Source organism: Neofelis nebulosa, chromosome 7 (assembly GCF_028018385.1).
Source record: "Neofelis nebulosa isolate mNeoNeb1 chromosome 7, mNeoNeb1.pri, whole genome shotgun sequence".
Classification (NCBI taxonomy): domain Eukaryota; kingdom Metazoa; phylum Chordata; class Mammalia; order Carnivora; family Felidae; genus Neofelis; species Neofelis nebulosa.
Genome location: NC_080788.1, coordinates 30,846,887 through 30,864,339, shown reverse-complemented (window position 1 = coordinate 30,864,339; position 17,453 = coordinate 30,846,887). Strand labels below are relative to the sequence as shown.

The 17,453-nt window shown below is 36.0% G+C and overlaps 1 protein-coding gene across 7 annotated transcripts in view; it reads left to right on the top strand.

Moving 5' to 3' along the window:
• The window catches only part of PEAK1 (pseudopodium enriched atypical kinase 1), a 324,368-nt gene that overhangs the window by 80,300 nt on the left and 226,615 nt on the right, over positions 1-17,453 (top strand). The window contains exon 3 of one of the 7 annotated variants that reach the window (XM_058736964.1): positions 1,434-1,575. The exons of the other annotated variants lie outside the window; for them this stretch is intronic. The gene's annotated coding sequence lies outside the window, so the exon portion shown is untranslated. The remainder of the gene's footprint in view (positions 1-1,433; positions 1,576-17,453) is intronic. 7 annotated transcript variants of the gene reach the window in all.

The window sequence follows — 17,453 nt, the reverse complement described above, 5'->3', positions numbered from 1 at the left end:
ATATATTCTTCTGGACTTTCCACATTTGGAGGCATTTCTGCTAGTGACGCTATGAAAGGAACTGAACTGATGAGAGCCGACTTCTAAATTCTCCCATGAAAGATCAGAACAACAGGCAGGATCAACAGGTGGAAAGCCAGCAAGATGGGAGGCCTTCTTCCAGGACTAAAAGGTCATCAGGACCCAAAAGACTGCATGGTGGGGTATGATCATTAGAAAAAAGAAAGAGTTAAATTGCTATATACAGGTGATAATGATGATCAACCTAAAAATTGAAGAAAATTATTACTTGAAAACCCATTTGAACTAGTATTAAGTTATATGGTGTGTACCCACTAAGTATATGGAGATCAGGAATTTTCAGTAACATCTAGTTAGCAGCTGTAGTGAAAAAAAATCCAACAAGTATTTAGAAAGAACACCCCTAAGAAAGAAGAGAAGTTATTTTAAGAAAACTTAATTTTACAACACCACATAAAGAGACTTAAAGAAGTAGAGATTAAACGTGTTTCTGATTAGGAAGACTTGGTATCTTGTGGATTCCTTTCAAGTCAATGAATTTAATACAGTCCTAGTAAACATCCTAACCAAACTTTTTGATCAGAGGTGGGATGGTAGTAGAATTTATCAAATTTTTCTGAAACTGATCTAGAAGAATACGTTTAAGAGAAGAATTTTGAAGGAATGGTGTTATAGAGTTGGAATTGTACTACCATGTATTAGAAGATTTTATAAACCTGCAATAATTAAAACCATATGGTAATGACTAAGAATAGAACATCTATAGTCCTGAAAAAAAAAAAAGACAGTATATGATAGTGCTATCATTTCAATTCACTGGAAGAAAGAATGAATTAGTTAACAAATGGTGGTAGGAAAATTGGTTTATAAACTGGAAGATTATAAATTTATTCATACTTCACACCTTAAACTAAGACTTCTGATGGATAAGATATTGAAATATTCTTATAGTGGAATAGAAGAATTTGAGGAAATATATATGTAAGCATATGATCAATTAGTGGAGAAAGGCTTTCCTGTTTTTAACATTTAAGAAAATATTTCTTACACATATATAATTTTTAGAAGAAAGAAATATATAAGCAAAAAGAAGAAAAAAATACCCAGAATTCCACCCAGTCCAAGACCACCATTGATAGCATGCTGGTTGTATATAGGAGGGTTCCTTTAAATGCAAAATAAAATGAAGAAACCACATATAAAAAGTGATTTGGCAGGACTCCTGGGTGGCTCAGTCAGTTGGGTGCCTGACTCTTGATTTTGTCTCAGGTCGTGATCCCAGGGTTGTGGAATCAAGCCCTGCTTTGGGTTCTGCACTGAGTGTGAAGCCTGTGTAGGATTCTCTCTCTCTCCCCTTTTACCCCATTCCCCCACTCACATGCATTCTGTCTCTTTCTCTCCCTTTCTTAAAGAAAAAGAAAAATGATTTGGCTGCAAGGAAAAAACAAAGGTGTCAAATATTGTTAAAATTAAAAGACAAATGTTGACTATGAGCAAATATGGATGCCACATGATAACAATTTAACACCTTTAATAAAAGAAGAGGTCTCAGAAGTGAGTAAGAAATTAAATAACTGAATAGGAAAATGTGTAGTCATTAATAAGCAGTTTGTCAAGGAAGACATAGAAACAATCAGTAAACATGGGAAAACATTGTCAGTCTCATTAGTTAACAAAAAAATTGAAAATAAAACTGCAATGAGATACTTTTTAAAAAATTGAGATACTTTGGGGCACCTGGGTGGCTCAGTTGGTTGAGCGTCCGACTCTTGATTTTGACTCAGGTATGATCTCATGGTTCGTGCATTGGGCTCTTCACTGATAGTGTGGAGCCTGCTTGAGATTCTCTCTCACTCTCTCCACCCCTCCTTTGTGCACATGTGCTGTTTCTCTCTCAAAATAAATCAACATTAAAAAAAAATTGAGATACTTTTTAAATCTACCAGATTGCTAAGACTTTTAGAAATAATTTCCCTGTTTTAATAATAAAATAGCATGATTTTATTTCTTTAAACAAGCACCCCGGCATTTATAAATCCAAGTGAATATTTACCTTTCAAATAAGTCTGTTTGAGAATAGATGCCAGTGTGGAAGATGTTGCTTAGAAACAGCCACTGTCATTAATAAAATTTGTATTTTCCTCAAGCTTTTCTGTTAAAAAAAAAAACTTAGTAAGAATCAAATAAATTATTACATGGTGATCATATCTTACTTTTTTTAGGTTCAGGAAACAATCAGCCCTTGTGTTTTGGTAAAAAGACCCAAATACTCATTGTTGATGAGGAGAAATATGGTCTTACATTGCTAGGGGTAGAATCAAATGATATAGCCATTTTCTAGGACAGTGTAGAAAAATGTGTTAAAAGCATTCGTGATCTACATACCTTCTGACTCAACAGTTTTACTTAAAATAATTCATACTAAAGAAACTATCAGCTGTGCAAAAAGACATATATTCTAGGATATTTGGTGTATATTACATATATACACAGGTGTATATAAGGATATTTATGATATTAGAAATAATTAAAATAGAAAGTTAATTGAATTTATTATATATGTATAACAGGATGCTGTGCAAAAATTAGGAATGCTTTAACAGATAATAGTAAATCACAAAAACTGAATATACACTTTAGACAAAACTCTGATCCTAGTTACTCATGCAATTATTAAGTCATTCACTCACAAATATTAGTGACAACCCAGGCATTGTTCTAGATTCTAGAGATAGAATACTGCTTCGAGAAAAAATAAAAAGATCATATCTTTGCCTTCATGGAATTTACAGTCTAATCAGCAGAGACAGAAGAATAAATAAATAGTCAATCAGAGATAAGTGCTTTGGAGAAAGATATGGCACATGATAGGCAGAGAGAGAGAGGGAGAGAGAGAATCCCAAGCAGGCTCAGCATGGTCAGTGCATAGCTTGATGCAGGGCTTGAACTCAACAACCATGAGATCATGACCTGAGCTGAAATCAAGAGTCCAATGCTGAACCGACTGAACCACCCAGGCACCCCACCTCTGTGTTTTTCAAATTTTCTATAATTACTACTTTTAAAATAAGAAAAAAAAATTAAAATGGACTTCTGCTTTTACTGTGCTCCCCCTTACCCCAATTTCAAAGTATTTAAAAAATTTAAGAATTATGTTTCTTTCCTTTTAGTGTTAGGCATTCCCTCTGTCTGGTAATTCAGATGGTGAGTAGGTCCAACTCTTAAATTAGAACCAAGATGTTAACTGACTAGTGAAATTGATTGAGGAAGGAAATTACACCTTTTTTCTTTCAGGGTAGAGAGGACTATATTCAGCATTTCCCCTATCATCTTTGTTTTCTTTTGTGAAGTGAACTTTAGAAACCTATTTTATTACATCTTTTGATAAATTTGATACTGTAAGGTTACATTTTTACTTATGTGTTCTGCTGTTATTACATCATCACCTGATGCAGAATAACTCAGGGACAAAACACTGTGCAGTACACATCAGTAGAATGGCCATGTCTCAGTCATCTTTACTAATGAATGTGAGTTGTGTTGCTGATTTTCTGAAAATCATTTGTATGAATCATTAGAATGTAGTACTATGAATTTTCTCCAGTGACTTACCTTTCTGATTTGCTTGATTATACCAAATGTTAGAGCACTTATAAACCAATTCAGTCTAAGCAAGGTGAGGGTTATAGTGGGTGAGAGGTGCCAGTTGGCAGAGAGGGAAAAAAAAGTCACACTCACTTCAGACTTGGCTATAGATAATCTGCATGAATGATTTTCTTTTTAACGATAAATCAACAAAATTCCCATTATCTGGAAGCATAACTTGAGTTTTATTTAACCCTTGCTTTGATTGGCAGTGTCTAGTCCTCTAACATTACCTAGGAATTGGCGATTCTGGCTTTTTGCTCTAAGAGTACCTTTCTAGGTGATGTGAGGAACACACTGGCCAAGGTAAAATTTTGCTTTGCTTTGTATTTTGGTTTGAAATCATGCATTAGTAGTAAATTGCAAATCTGTGGTCACACTTGTTTTACACTATTAGTTTCAGAAATAGCAAAATCACTTCATGGCCTGTTGGCTGTACTTTTGTCCATTAATAAAAATAAATGTGATTTTTTTAATAGAAAGAGAGAAATATCTCCTCTTACATTTTAGATTTTGAAGAAATTTATTTTTTTGTAGTCTAAAAAATGTCCTGTATACTTTCTGTATCTTTCTATACCAACTGAGCAACTTGTATGGTAAATAAATGTTTTGTTATATCTGATTTCTTTTTTTGTTTGCCTAATTGGAATATAAATATTTAGTTGTTTTCTGATGACCTAATACCTTTCTTTTAAGGTTTATTTATTTATTTTTGAGAGAGAGAGAGAGAGAGAGAGAGAGAGAGAGAGAGAGAGAGAGAGATAGAGTGCGCACGAGTGAGCACACAACCAGGGGAGGGGCAGAGAGAGAGGGAGACAGAATCCAAGGCAGGCTCCAGGCTCTGAGCTGTCAGCACAGAGCCCAACACTGGGCTGAACCCATGAACAATGAGATCATGACCTGAGCCAAAGTTGGACACTTAACCGACTGAGCCACCCAGACGCCCCTGTTTTCTGATGATCTAAAACCAGTATTGTTTCTTGAATGCTTAAGTGGAAACAATTCCTTTGCTTTAAAAACAACTAGTTGTTTGTTGTAAAACAACTATTGGGGCGCCTGGGTGGCGCAGTCGGTTAAGCGTCCGACTTCAGCCAGGTCACGATCTCGCGGTCCGTGAGTTCGAGCCCCGCGTCGGGCTCTGGGCTGATGGCTCGGAGCCTGGAGCCTGTTTCCGATTCTGTGTCTCCCTCTCTCTCTGCCCCTCCCCCGTTCATGCTCTGTCTCTCTCTGTCCCAAAAACAAATAAAAAACGTTGAAAAAATTAAAAAAAAAAAGAATAAAAACAACTATCTTGCCTATAATGTATGCTTTCCAAATTTCTTAATTACTTCTATGTGAATTGTGTGTGTCACTGGAAAGAAAAGAGACTGCCATCACTCAAACCCACGTTGAATCCCAGCTCTGCCACTGAGTAGCTGAATGAATAGCTGTCAGAGCCTCAATTTACTTATCAATATGATGACCTATATTATTGACCTGTTGTGTTGTGCTTCCAGTATTATGCCTAGTGTGTGGTATGCAGCCAGTAAGCAATACTTGTTCTGTTTCTTTTATTTTATATTTTAAATTTGGCTGTGTATTGAATAGAACCTTTGGTGATTTTGTTGCAGTACAATTTTTATATAGAGCACTTTTGAAGGCAGTCGAAAAAGAATTATCAGTTACTAAATTTGGTCTACATGGTGTTAGATCTTTGACTTGGGTCTCGCCTTTTTTATTCTTTTTAAAGATATTTATTGTACAGTTTTACAGTATATTCAAAACATAGACTTGTGCCAGATACCTTACAAGATCCCTGTGGTAGAAGCTTGCTATATATTGTCTGTAATCCCCATAACTGTAGATACATTTTTTTTTAATTGAGGAAACTGAGGATGATACCTGGAAGGCTTTTAAAAAATGTATCTGTAATAATGGGCCTGCCATTATGGGTTAAAATCCATATGGTATATTATAAAGTGATCTTCTGATGTATTGTTGGAGAATGAAGTTTCCATTATCAGACTTTAGTCATCTCCACTGGGACTGAGAGTAGTGGTCTTCAAGAAACTGAGAGAGATGAACTGTGGTATTAAAGTATCCTTGAAGTCAGTGTGAACGACTGTTAGTGCTAGAGGGTTTTTTCCTCTCTCCTCCTCCTCCTCCTCCCCCTCCTCCTCCTCCTCCTCCCCCTCCTCCTCCTCCTCCCCCTCCTCCCCCTCCTCCTCCTCCCCCTTCTCCTCCTCCCCCTCCTCCTCCTTCTCCTCCACTCCTCGTTGCCCTCCCCCCCACCACATGTGCTATTCCTATTTCCATAATGTGCTCATCAATTAATTCTTAAATCTTCCAAGTGTGAGTACCTTCCTTAAGTTTAGTCCTTTGGTTTTTGTAATAACATTGCAGTTTTTCTCCTTAAAACAGAATCTTTACAATGATTCTGATTATATCAAAAGGAAAATCTAACAAGTGTTTGAATTTTTTTTAAAGTTGATGTGGTGTTTTAGTTTATCAGGGTTCACATAAGAGGAACTAACAGCTATCTATACTTAGTATTTCTTTTTTGTTAATTAGGAATATTTAATTATGGTCTTAGTGTATTTTGTTATTATTGACATAATGTTCCAAAATGTTTTTAAAAGTGGTCAGTTGTCACATATATTTATACATATGTTATAAAAAGGAACTTGTTTCATAATTATCTTCCTCTTACTTATGAGGAATATGAGTGTTAAAGAAATGCAGACAGATGTTTGGAGTACATTAGAGCCAAGTTTGATTTTTTCATCTTGTTGGCATAGGAATTTACAGTGATTCATTGGGTTGTTTCTTTATTTAACTGGTTTCATTTTAAACATATCTTTGCCCCAACAATGATTTACTTAATTTAGAACAGTATTCTGATGAGTACAGGGACTAGTTTAACTTAACATCCAAATATTTGATTCTGTAATTATTAAAAATCAATATAAACATTTTACCACTGTGTTAGTAATCGTTTAAGAACACTTTTTAGTATGAAAATATTTGGTTATTTTCTTATTTCTAAAATCCTGGTTACTTATTTCTTATCTTTTTAAAATATAATTTGTCTAATGGTATTATTAATTATTATGTAAAACAAAGAGTCCCATCAAAAGTGTTTGGATTTTCTTTGCATATTCTGAAGATTAGGATTATTCTGCCTTGGTAAACTTAATTTCTGAGGATTTTCAAAATACAGTACAAGAAATAATTTTTCTTTTGTCTGCCTAAAGTATGAGCTCATTTGTCACTGCTAATTTTTTTTATACATCTCACAAGTCAGGCTGCTTCCTAAACAGAATAATATCAGGAATATAATAAACCCTGATTGATTCCGTGTTTAGGGGTAAATGAGGTACTATCAGATTCAGAACCATCTTGACATCTTAGGGAGTAGTCCTCCCACCATTGCTAGGATATTGGATCCAGAAGCCAAGAATGATTTTTTTTTCTCCTAGATTACCAGCCAGGAAGTTTCTATGATGAGGGAAATATTCCCAGAGTTCAGAGAATGCTGTCATCATATGGGAAGTATAATTTGAAACAAGGAGAGAGGGAGTCCCAGAACATACCTAGCCCTACATTCCATTTATGCCAGAAGAAAGTGTAGTTTAATTTTCATTTTAATGAACTAGGTATGACTTTGTTTTGAAATGGTTCTGACATTTCTGTTACTATTGGAGATATTCTGTCCTTTTATTTCTTAGTTTAAATGTTCTGTGTTTACGTAACCCTCTGTTTAAAAGATTGCCAAGACCCAGAATTGTGTGGTTTTTGATAAGAGTAGTTGGAAGTGTTATTGATGTTTCAGAGAATCCCTTTATCAAAGATAATTGGTCATAATGGTGAAGTTCATTATGTCATTTTCTCTAAAATCCAAAGATGACTCTGGGTAGAGATGGGGGACAGGGAAACAGGAAGAGGATGTTAAGTGTTCAACATAGAAGGCTGGAATGGCAGAGCAAATGGGGAGATTTTATCTGTTATAGTCTATAGGGAATATTTTGAGATCAAATTCTTTTTTAAATTATTTATTTTGAGAGAGACAGAGACAGAGCACATGAGCCAGGGGAGGGGCAGAGAGAGAGAGAGAGAGAGAGAGAAGAGAGAATCCTAAGCAGGTTCCCAGTGACAGCTCCAGCTGAATGTGGGGCTTGATCTCAGAAACCGCGAGATCATGACCTGAGCCAAAATCAAGAGTTGGTTACTTAACCTACTGAGTCACCCAGGCACCCTGAGATCATATTTCTCTTACAATTTAGAAATTTAATAGATTCAAACTATATTGCATTAGATTTCTAAATTATAGAAGTTAGTTTTAGTCTACAGTTATGGTTTATTTTTTAAAATTATAATTAGTGCTAATTTTGTGTTACATTCATATTACCTTATATTTGTAACGGGTTTTTTTTTTTTTATCTTAATCTATTCTTCGAAACAAAGGAGGCTCAACTTAGCTGGTCTAGATAAGGTTGTTTGACTCTTGGATATGAAAAATAATGAACTGCAGAGAGACAAAGCACAAATTGTTGGGTGCTGCTGTTTTATTTGTCTAGAAAAACTTGAAAAATAAAATTCTAGTAAACAGTAGAGTTGTTCTTCAGAGGGTTTTGCAGTGATTATTGAATGTTTTAATAAACATTTCCCCAGGGCCTACTTTGTGCAAGCATCATGCTCAACACTAGGGATATAAATGCATGAGATGAAGTGTTTTATTCTTGAAGAAGACCATGGGAGAGAGAGCTGTGTGAATAATTGCCATATGATAGGGGTAGACATTTTACCACCAGCTTTTGTAGCGGGTGATTTCTCTTGGTTGCAATGACACTGGGGAATAAAGAGAGACCAAGGTCAGAAAGCCAAAAGTCACCACATGGCTGAGGGAGGCAGCCATTCCTTCTTAGGAGAATCTTTCAGAAATTCTTCTTATTTCTTACACCATGTATCAGCAATTTCAATGATGATAACCAAGAGTAAAATCAAAATATGTCATAAGACATGAGAATATTTTTGTTACAAAGAGGCATTTTGGTTATCATAACAAAACCTCATATATTGGTGCTGCTTTATAGCTAACCTTCTAAAGATATTTTCTATTGGGAGCAACTTCGCATTTTGCAAATAAAGAAAGTAAATAAGGAAAGAGTAGAGGGCCCTCTGTAGTGGTACTACCAATGGCAGTCAGTTTGCTCTGCTCTAATTGGGTGCATCTATAAATTTGGTGTTGGAAAGTCCATAACATTAGGACAAATAGCCTTGTGCAACAGAACTTACTTGAGAGGGCTTTGATGATGCACAAAATTAGAAAACAGAGGCCTATAGGAGATACACATTTGCTGTTTTTATTTCATTTCTTGGCTAGTTGAAGTGGTTGGTATTATCCTTTCTTATTCTTTAAAACATCTTATAAAAAATGAAACACTTCAAAGAACCTTTTATCTCTCTGTGCTTTAGTTCTGTTTATGAGCTGGCATGCTCTTTTCCATTAGTATCATGAGCTACTCCTAGAATGCTATGTGTATCCAACAAAAGTTTCCTTTTTGGAAATTACAGCCAGTTTTGGTTCCCTTTACTTTCATTTAGGAACTTTCAAAATTGGTTATTAACTTTTTGATTACTTCAGAGATAATAGTTTTAATTATTATTAAGTATACACTTATTTTTTCTATTTGAGATTTTCTTTATTATACTACTTTTGAAATTAAAGGTGTTTGTAGACCACTCAAAAGATTCAAAGCCTTGAGTTTCGTAAGTGGTACTTGGGTATGCTTTTTTGTTTTTAACTGTATTTGGGGCAAATTATTGCTCACTCCATGTGCTAGAATTTCCCCTGATGTAGACCAAGAATATTCCTCACCGTTTCTGTAAGAGTAGTTTAAAAGGTAAGTCTAATTTATTTTGAGTGATATTCGTCATTAGATCAGAGTGGCTATTAAATTTCAAAGCATTATAATGATTATGATTATTGCTGAGCTGGAGGCAGTCTTCTCTGGAATCTATGTTATTAGTCTTCTTGGTTCTAGTGCAAGGTTCTGCAAAGCTTTCCTTTTGAGTTAAAGTTTATAGTTTTGCCATCATCATAGAGTTTACAGAATGTTGACCACATTGTTAGGAGGTGCCAACTCAGACTGCTTGGTAGTAACTGCCTGGAGAACCTGTTGACAACTAGGAGGCTTGCGGGGACATTTGTGAAGGAGTGGTACAGTCTAATAATGTCTGACATGATCACAAGTTGGGAAGGGATGGAGTAGGATTTGTGTTACTTACACCATGTGTTTGCCAAATCCATAAAGGGGCTTTAGAGTAGAGTAGGGATTTACTCCCACATGTAAAGTAAAAAGTCATTCTTACCATATCCCTTGTCAGAAAATCCTCCCATCTTTGTCCAGATACCTCCAGTGGGGGGCTGACTACCTCCCTGAGTTCCCATTCTGTTGTTGGACAGCTCTGTTAGAAATTACCCCCTGTAGGGGCGCCTGGGTGGCGCAGTCGGTTAAGCGTCCGACTTCAGCCAGGTCACGATCTCGCGGTCCGTGAGTTCGAGCCCCGCGTCGGGCTCTGGGCTGATGGCCCAGAGCCTGGAGCCTGCTTCCGATTCTGTGTCTCCCTCTCTCTCTGCTCCTCCCCCGTTCATGCTCTGTCTCTCTCTCTCTGTCTCAAAAATAAATAAACGTTAAAAAAAAAAAAAAATTAAAAAAAAAAAAAAAAAAAAGAAATTACCCCCTGTAGTATTCATATGCCTTTCCATTTAGTTGTTACTCTGTATTGAAAGTTCGTGAAAACCCAATATAAAGGGTTTCTGACAAGGGTGAATTATGAGGTGTTTGTCTGTTTTGGTATCATTTACCAGCTGCCTTTTTGTCCATTTCAAAGAACTTTAATTTCAAAATAAATATAAGAAGTTGCCTAAATGGTATAGAGGGTTGCTGTGTCCTTTTCACGCTGTTTTCTCCAATGGTAACATCTTACAAAACTGTAGTACAATAACAAAATCAGGAAATTGATATTGGTACAGTCCACCAACCTTATTCAGATTTCACCAGTTTTACATGCTTTTGTGTGTATGCATGTGTGTGTGTGTGTGTGTGTGTGTGTGTGTGTGTGTGGTCCTGTGTAATTTTATATATGTAGATTTGGCTAATTGCCACCATAGTTAAGATACAATACAATACTGTTCCATACCCCCAAAGAGCTCCTTCCTACTTACCACTTTATAGTCATTCCCAGTCCTCACCCCTATTCCTCATCCATGGCAACCACTAATCTGCTATCCATCTCTGAAATTTTGTCTTTTTGAGAATTTTATATAAATGGAATCATATAGTACAACCTTTGAGATTGGCTTTTTTCCACCCAGTTTAATTCTCTTGATATCTATCCAAGTTGATTACATGTATCAATAGTTATTCTATTTTTTTGTATCATTATTAAAGTTTTTCCTTAAGGCCACAATAAATATTTGTCTATATCAACAACTTTTAAAGTATTATAAAAGTGGTGAATTCACATTTATAGAGCCATTATATTTGAATTCACCTATTACATGATACATAAGAAATCTCAACTTTGACCATTTCTTGCTGAACTGTTAGGGCTAATGGGAGTGCAAGAGTGTCACACGCTCATCATCCAATCACCCCATTTGTGCTACTTCCTTTGTGGCCACGGGTTGTCTATCTGAAGGGATGATTATGTGGATGAAATGAGACATAAAGTCAAAATACAAATTTTTCTATACCATGTCAAACCAAAATAAATATGTAAGGTACAAATGTAACCTATGGTTATGTCTGGTATAATGAGATTGACAATTAGAGATTTTGGTTTTTTTTTTAAAAAAAGAACTTGTCTTTATTTTCCATCTTGTCTATAATGAATGCATATTTTATCTTTGTTTTTCTATTTATAAAAATAATGCATACTTATTAAAAGTGGAAATGTGATAAAAATACATACACTAGAAAGTGAAAACCTACAGAAATCTCCCCCCTAAAGTTAATTATTATGAACTATTGTATGTTTTTTTTTACGCATACATTAAGTTTTTGTTATTATTATGAAAACAAACCAGGGATTTGCTGTGCACATTGTTTTGCCTCTCTTTTACTAAGGTATCTTGAATATTTTTTCATGTCTGTACACATGACTTTACTAGCTATATGGTTACTTCACTATGTACATGTACTATTCATTCATTTACTCAGTTACTCCTCATTGAATGCCTGCTGTGTTCAAGGCACCATGCTGGGGAAACTGCAATAAATAATACATGAAACTTACATTTTAGAGGGAAGATAGAAATTAGTAATGATTAATTCCTCAATTGACTATTTGATTACAAATGTGATATTGACTAGGAAAAAGCAGTACAGAGAGCTGTGCAAGTAAGTGCCTGTCAGGTCACTCAGCCTGGACTAGGAACCAGGGAGGAGCTCCCAGAGAAAGTGACTTCTGAGCTGAAATCTAGGGATGGTTATGTATGGATTAGGAAGTAACTGATGAAAGAACAGTGCATAGAATGAATAGAAACTCAGCTAGATATTCCCATACATGGCTGGAAAGCTGTATGTCACAATGGCAACCTTTTTTTTTATTTTTTGGTATAGCATTACAGAAGTTTTTTTTTTTTTTTAATCTACATTCTGATTTGTCTACAGTGAACATGTATTTATCATGTAACTAAAATAAAAAGAAAAACCAGAAGTGTTGAATCACTATATTGTACACCTGAAACTAATATATCACTGTATATTAACTAACTAGAATTAAAAGCTTTAAAAAAAATAAGTGGGTGCAGTAAATAAAAAAAAGAAAAACCATAAACCTGTTTGATGTACAAATACATATACTCATAGGGGGAAAAAAACTAATAAAATCTTTCTCAGTGTATTAATACTGTGGTGGCATTATAGGTAGCTGCTATATTTTTAACAAAATTTTTTAAGAGTAGTATTAGCTTTATAGAAAAATTAAGATGATACAGAGTTGCCATATGCCCCCCCCCCAATACACACATATACCTTCCCCCACACACACAGTTTCATCTATTCATATCTTACATTAATTTGGTACATTTGTTACAGTTGGTATTTTAATATTGATACATTATTATTAACCACCCATTGTTTATTCAAGTTTCTTTAGCTTCCTTTTGGCTGTGACAGTTTCTTATATTTTCTTTATTTTTGATGTCTTTGACAGGTTTTTTTTACATTTTTTTTAAACGTTTATTTATTATTGAGAGACAGACACAGAGTGTGAGCAGGGGAGGGGCAGAGAGAGGGGCAGACAAAGAACCCAAAGCAGGTTCCAGGCTCTGAGCTGTCAGCACAGAGCCTGACGCAGGGCTCGAACCCACAAACCACGAGATCATGACCTGAGCTGAAGTCGGACATTTAACCGACTGAGCCACCCAGACGCCCTGATGTCTTTGACAGTTTTGAGAAGTACTGGTATATTGTAGAATATCCCTCTTTTGGAATTTATCTGATGTTTATCTCATGATTTACTGCAGTGTGGTGGGTTTTTGGTAAAGTGCCCACAGAGGTAAAGTGCCAGCCTCATCACATCATATCAAGAAGTACCTACTATCAACATGAATTATCACGTTGATATTAACCTTGATTGCCTGGCTGAAGTAGTTGGTGTTTGTCAGATTTCTTCTGTATTGTAAATTACTTTACTCCTTCCATTTCATACACTGCTCTTTAGAAGGAAGTCTTTATGCAAAGTCTCTACTTACAGAATCAGAGTTATGCTTCACTTCCTTGAGGGTAGAGTATTTACATAAATTATTAGGAATTCTTCTGCACAGGAGATTTGTCTTTTCTCCCCAGTTTATTTATGTATTTAATCATGAGAATGAACTCATGGAGATTTATCCTTTAGGTTTTAACCCAATAGTATATTTTATTCAAATGATTCCAGCTTTGGCTGGAGCTCTTTCACTTGTCTCTTGGACATACTCCATCAACAAGGTTTTGTGTTTGTTTTTGTTTTCTAAGTGTTTCCTTATTTTCTGACACTACAAGATGCTCTAGGCCTATTGTGTGTTGTCTGTCACAGACCTACAATCACCCATTTTTCAAGGAGCCTTGTTTCCTTTCATTGGAGGATAGTATTAAAAACCAAAATCTTGGGTGCTATTATATTTTTCTCTATTTTTTTTTCTTAGTTCTGGTCCCCCCCCCCCCTCCTTTTTTTCCCCTTAAGATCTCTGGTAAACCAAATATGAATTTTACCATGGCAAATTTAGGTTAGCTCATTAAATATTCATTTCCTACTACCTTTCCGTCCTTTCTTTCTTTCTTAGACATCTTTCAGCCAGGGGTGACCTTGTGACACAGTGATGGCCAGAGAGATACTAAATACAAACCTCCTGGGAAAGGGTTTCTTTCCAAAATCAAGTCAAAACCTGGAGGGATATATTTTGGGGCTCTTCAGCCTTCATCCCGTCAAAATGGAATTGATACCTGGATGTTCGGCATAAGTATGAAAGCAGATGCTAGGGAATGCACAGTAGAGAGATAGAAGGGACTTTGTTTTGTGATGTCATTGGTGACCTATATGGTTGAACCATCCCTGGTTTGCCCAGCTCCAGACTTCTAAAATAAGGTAAACTCCCATGTGTTAACTGTTGTTCCTTGGTTTTTCGGTAATTGCAGCAGCTGAGCACAAAGTCTTAGCCAATTCAGATATCAGTTTGGTTGGCAAAATTACCATTAGTTTACTTAAGAAATATTTAAAGACCTACCATGTGTATGGCTTCATAATAGGGGCAAAAAGAGAGGAACTCTGTTGATATCATCCCTGTTCCTACTGGCCCCAGTTTTAATAATGATATGCAGAATAGGATAATTACATGAGTGACTATGATTAAAAACAGAATGTAGTATGCCTTTGTCATTTGCTTGGTCATGATTACTCATCATCTGTCACTTTATCTTACTGCATTCTCTGTATCTGAAACTGGCTTGGCAGTTTAGCTAGTTCCAGGACAGAAACCCAAGCGTGATCCTAGTCCCTTACTTTTCTCTAACTCTCCACATCCATTTGCTTACCATTTGGTAGCCTGTTTTCTTACCTTGTAAATATTTTTTATCCCATCTTATTTAATTCCTTTACTCCTCTACTAGTTCTGACCCTTAGAAATTTCTCTCATATACAACATTACAACCTTTCATATACAACATTACAATGCTAGTCCCCATGCCTCCAATTCATTCTCCTCACCCTACAGGCAAAGCAGTCTTTCTAAGAGGCAGATGAAATCTTGTTTCTCTCTTCAGTAAAATTACGTGTTGGCTTTGCATTGTTTCGAGTATAAAGTTCAAAATTTTTCCTCTTGAAAGTCTTGCAGAGTCTTACCCTGCCTGGCTGTCCAGTGTTGTTTCATGGCAGTGTCCCCACACAAAACCACTCTGCAGGACACACCCCTGACTTCATTCCAAACATTTAACTAATTCTTCTTTAGTTTACTGTGTTCTTATTTATCTCAGAACATTTCCTCAGCCTGAAATTCTTGGTACTTCCAATGCCTTTTAATCCTTAAAGACAGAGCTGGTCTTTCAGAAGACCTTCCCTAATTCTCACACTATCCTTCTCAAGGATCTCTATACTCAACCTCTGTTGTCACATAACTGGCTGTTATATTTTGTTGACCTTAACAATAAAACAGCCAGTTATTTTATCAGCAAAATGGGTTTATTCAGGAATAGCAGAAGAATTACAATTTGTGATATGGAAGTTATGACAAACCCTAGACAAGTCTGGATGTCCAAAGAGAGGAATGTTACTTTATAGAGAAAAGGAGGAAGTTGGGAGGGACTGCTTTGAAGGAAAGTCTGCGTATGTTCAGGGTGCTGACAGTTTCTCACTGGCTAAGTTGTGGTGTTTTCTTACTGGCTGAGCTTGTTGCTGGGCAAGGAAAAATTTTTCCACTTTCTGTTGAAGCAGCAAAATAGGTTTCTTGTTGGGAATGCAAAGTGTGTCTCTTCTTGTTGGGTTATAGTTAGTGATGCGTAATAGGAAGGAGAGCTCTTCCTTCTGGCCTCTAGACTCAATTTTAAACGAAGTTTCCTTTATTCAGTTTCACAACTTGAAATACCTCTTGAATTCATATACTTTCTTTCCATCAACTTTACACTTTGTTCTAGACTGTCACCATTATGACGTATTTAAATGGTCCTTCTGCTTCTGCTTTGGCAACTTGTAAAGTACCTGCTTTACCCAGTATCCAGTGATCTTTTCAGTCTCCACATCTGATCATTATGGCACTGTGTTTAAAAATCCTTCTTCTCTGGTTGACCAATGAGCTTAGGCTACAGACTAAATCCTAATGTGGCCTGTAGTGTACTGCATGCATTGGTTCCTGTGTGTCCACTTTTCTAGCCTCACTTGTTTTCTTTTGACTCTTTAAACATGCTCTGCTCCCTAGTATCTCTGGACCTTTGCACAGGTTTCTCCTGTCTGAAACATTTATCATGTAGATACCTTCAACTCTCAGCACTTCCTCAGGATATCCCCACCCAGAGCTATCTATAGCAGACTTTTTTGTTATAGGTTTCACTTATTCTGCATAAACTTGTGGAGTTGAGCAAGGTGGAGAGCATATAGTTGCATTTAATTTTCAAAAATGATTGTAGCTCCTATCTTTAAAAGTAGCTTTTCTGCATTCACTCCTCTGGAAAAGCTTCATTCCTTGTATACAAACTGCTCATTTCACTCATTCCGTTAGATTCTTGTCCTGTCTGGACTTCTTGATAAATTCCTTAAATAGAGGTCTTGTCAGCACCCTAGATTCTTTGGCTCTAAATCTTTTTTTACAGTGTAACCATTTTTCTCTCCCAATTTTTAGTTTTGTTTGTTTTGTTTGTCAATTTTTGGTACAGAACCCACAGAGAAAGTTAACAGTTGTTTACTTTGTTCAGAAAAGTTCTGAGTAATAGAAGCTGCACTTAAATGGGTACTCTGACCACACTAGGAACATAAGGGACTTTAAAAAGAGTGATTCAGGGTGAGCATTCTGTTCCTCACTTCCCTAACCCCCAGACTCAGACCTCACACTTAGAATTCTGTGTAATTTCATGATCTGCTGACAAATATCCAGAGTTAGTCCCGATTTTAAACATATAGTGCAAAGTCATAGACTCAAGAGTGGAAAGAGGCTTTAGAGGCCATTTAGTTTTAGTCTAGCCACCTCTCTATTCAGGGTTGTTTGTTCCTGAGTGTTCTGTGCCACCCACATGTAAGAGCTTGTCTTTCATACAGTGAACTCAAACCTGCCTCCTTAAAATTTTCATCCACTGGCTTTTAATTCTTAGCACTGTCTGTGGAATAACAACTTTTGTATGTAAAGACAGCCATCATGTCTTTTCTAGGTAGCTTTTCTCCAGGAAGAATAGTCTCAGTTCCTTCTATATCATGGCTTAAAGTTCTTTTACCATCTTCTTTGAATTTCTGCAATTTTGATTTTTGAATGTTTTGGATTATTTACCACTCTGTCCCTTTTCTATTAGTGTAAATAATAAAGATGATTGCAAATGAAATAAGTTGATAGGTTTGATGGCAAATGCAAAATATACAAGAACAACTTAGTTGAGGGAACCTGTGAAATACAATTTGGTGTTTAGCTTACAGATCAGAAAAAGTTATTTATCCAGACTTTTTTGGATTAAATAGGGGGTGGAGACAGAGGACTTTTGGGTAATAGAAGCTGGTATAGGGGATGATTTATCTGATGAATGACCACTTCCTTCATTTTATTACATCATTACATTTGCATATCA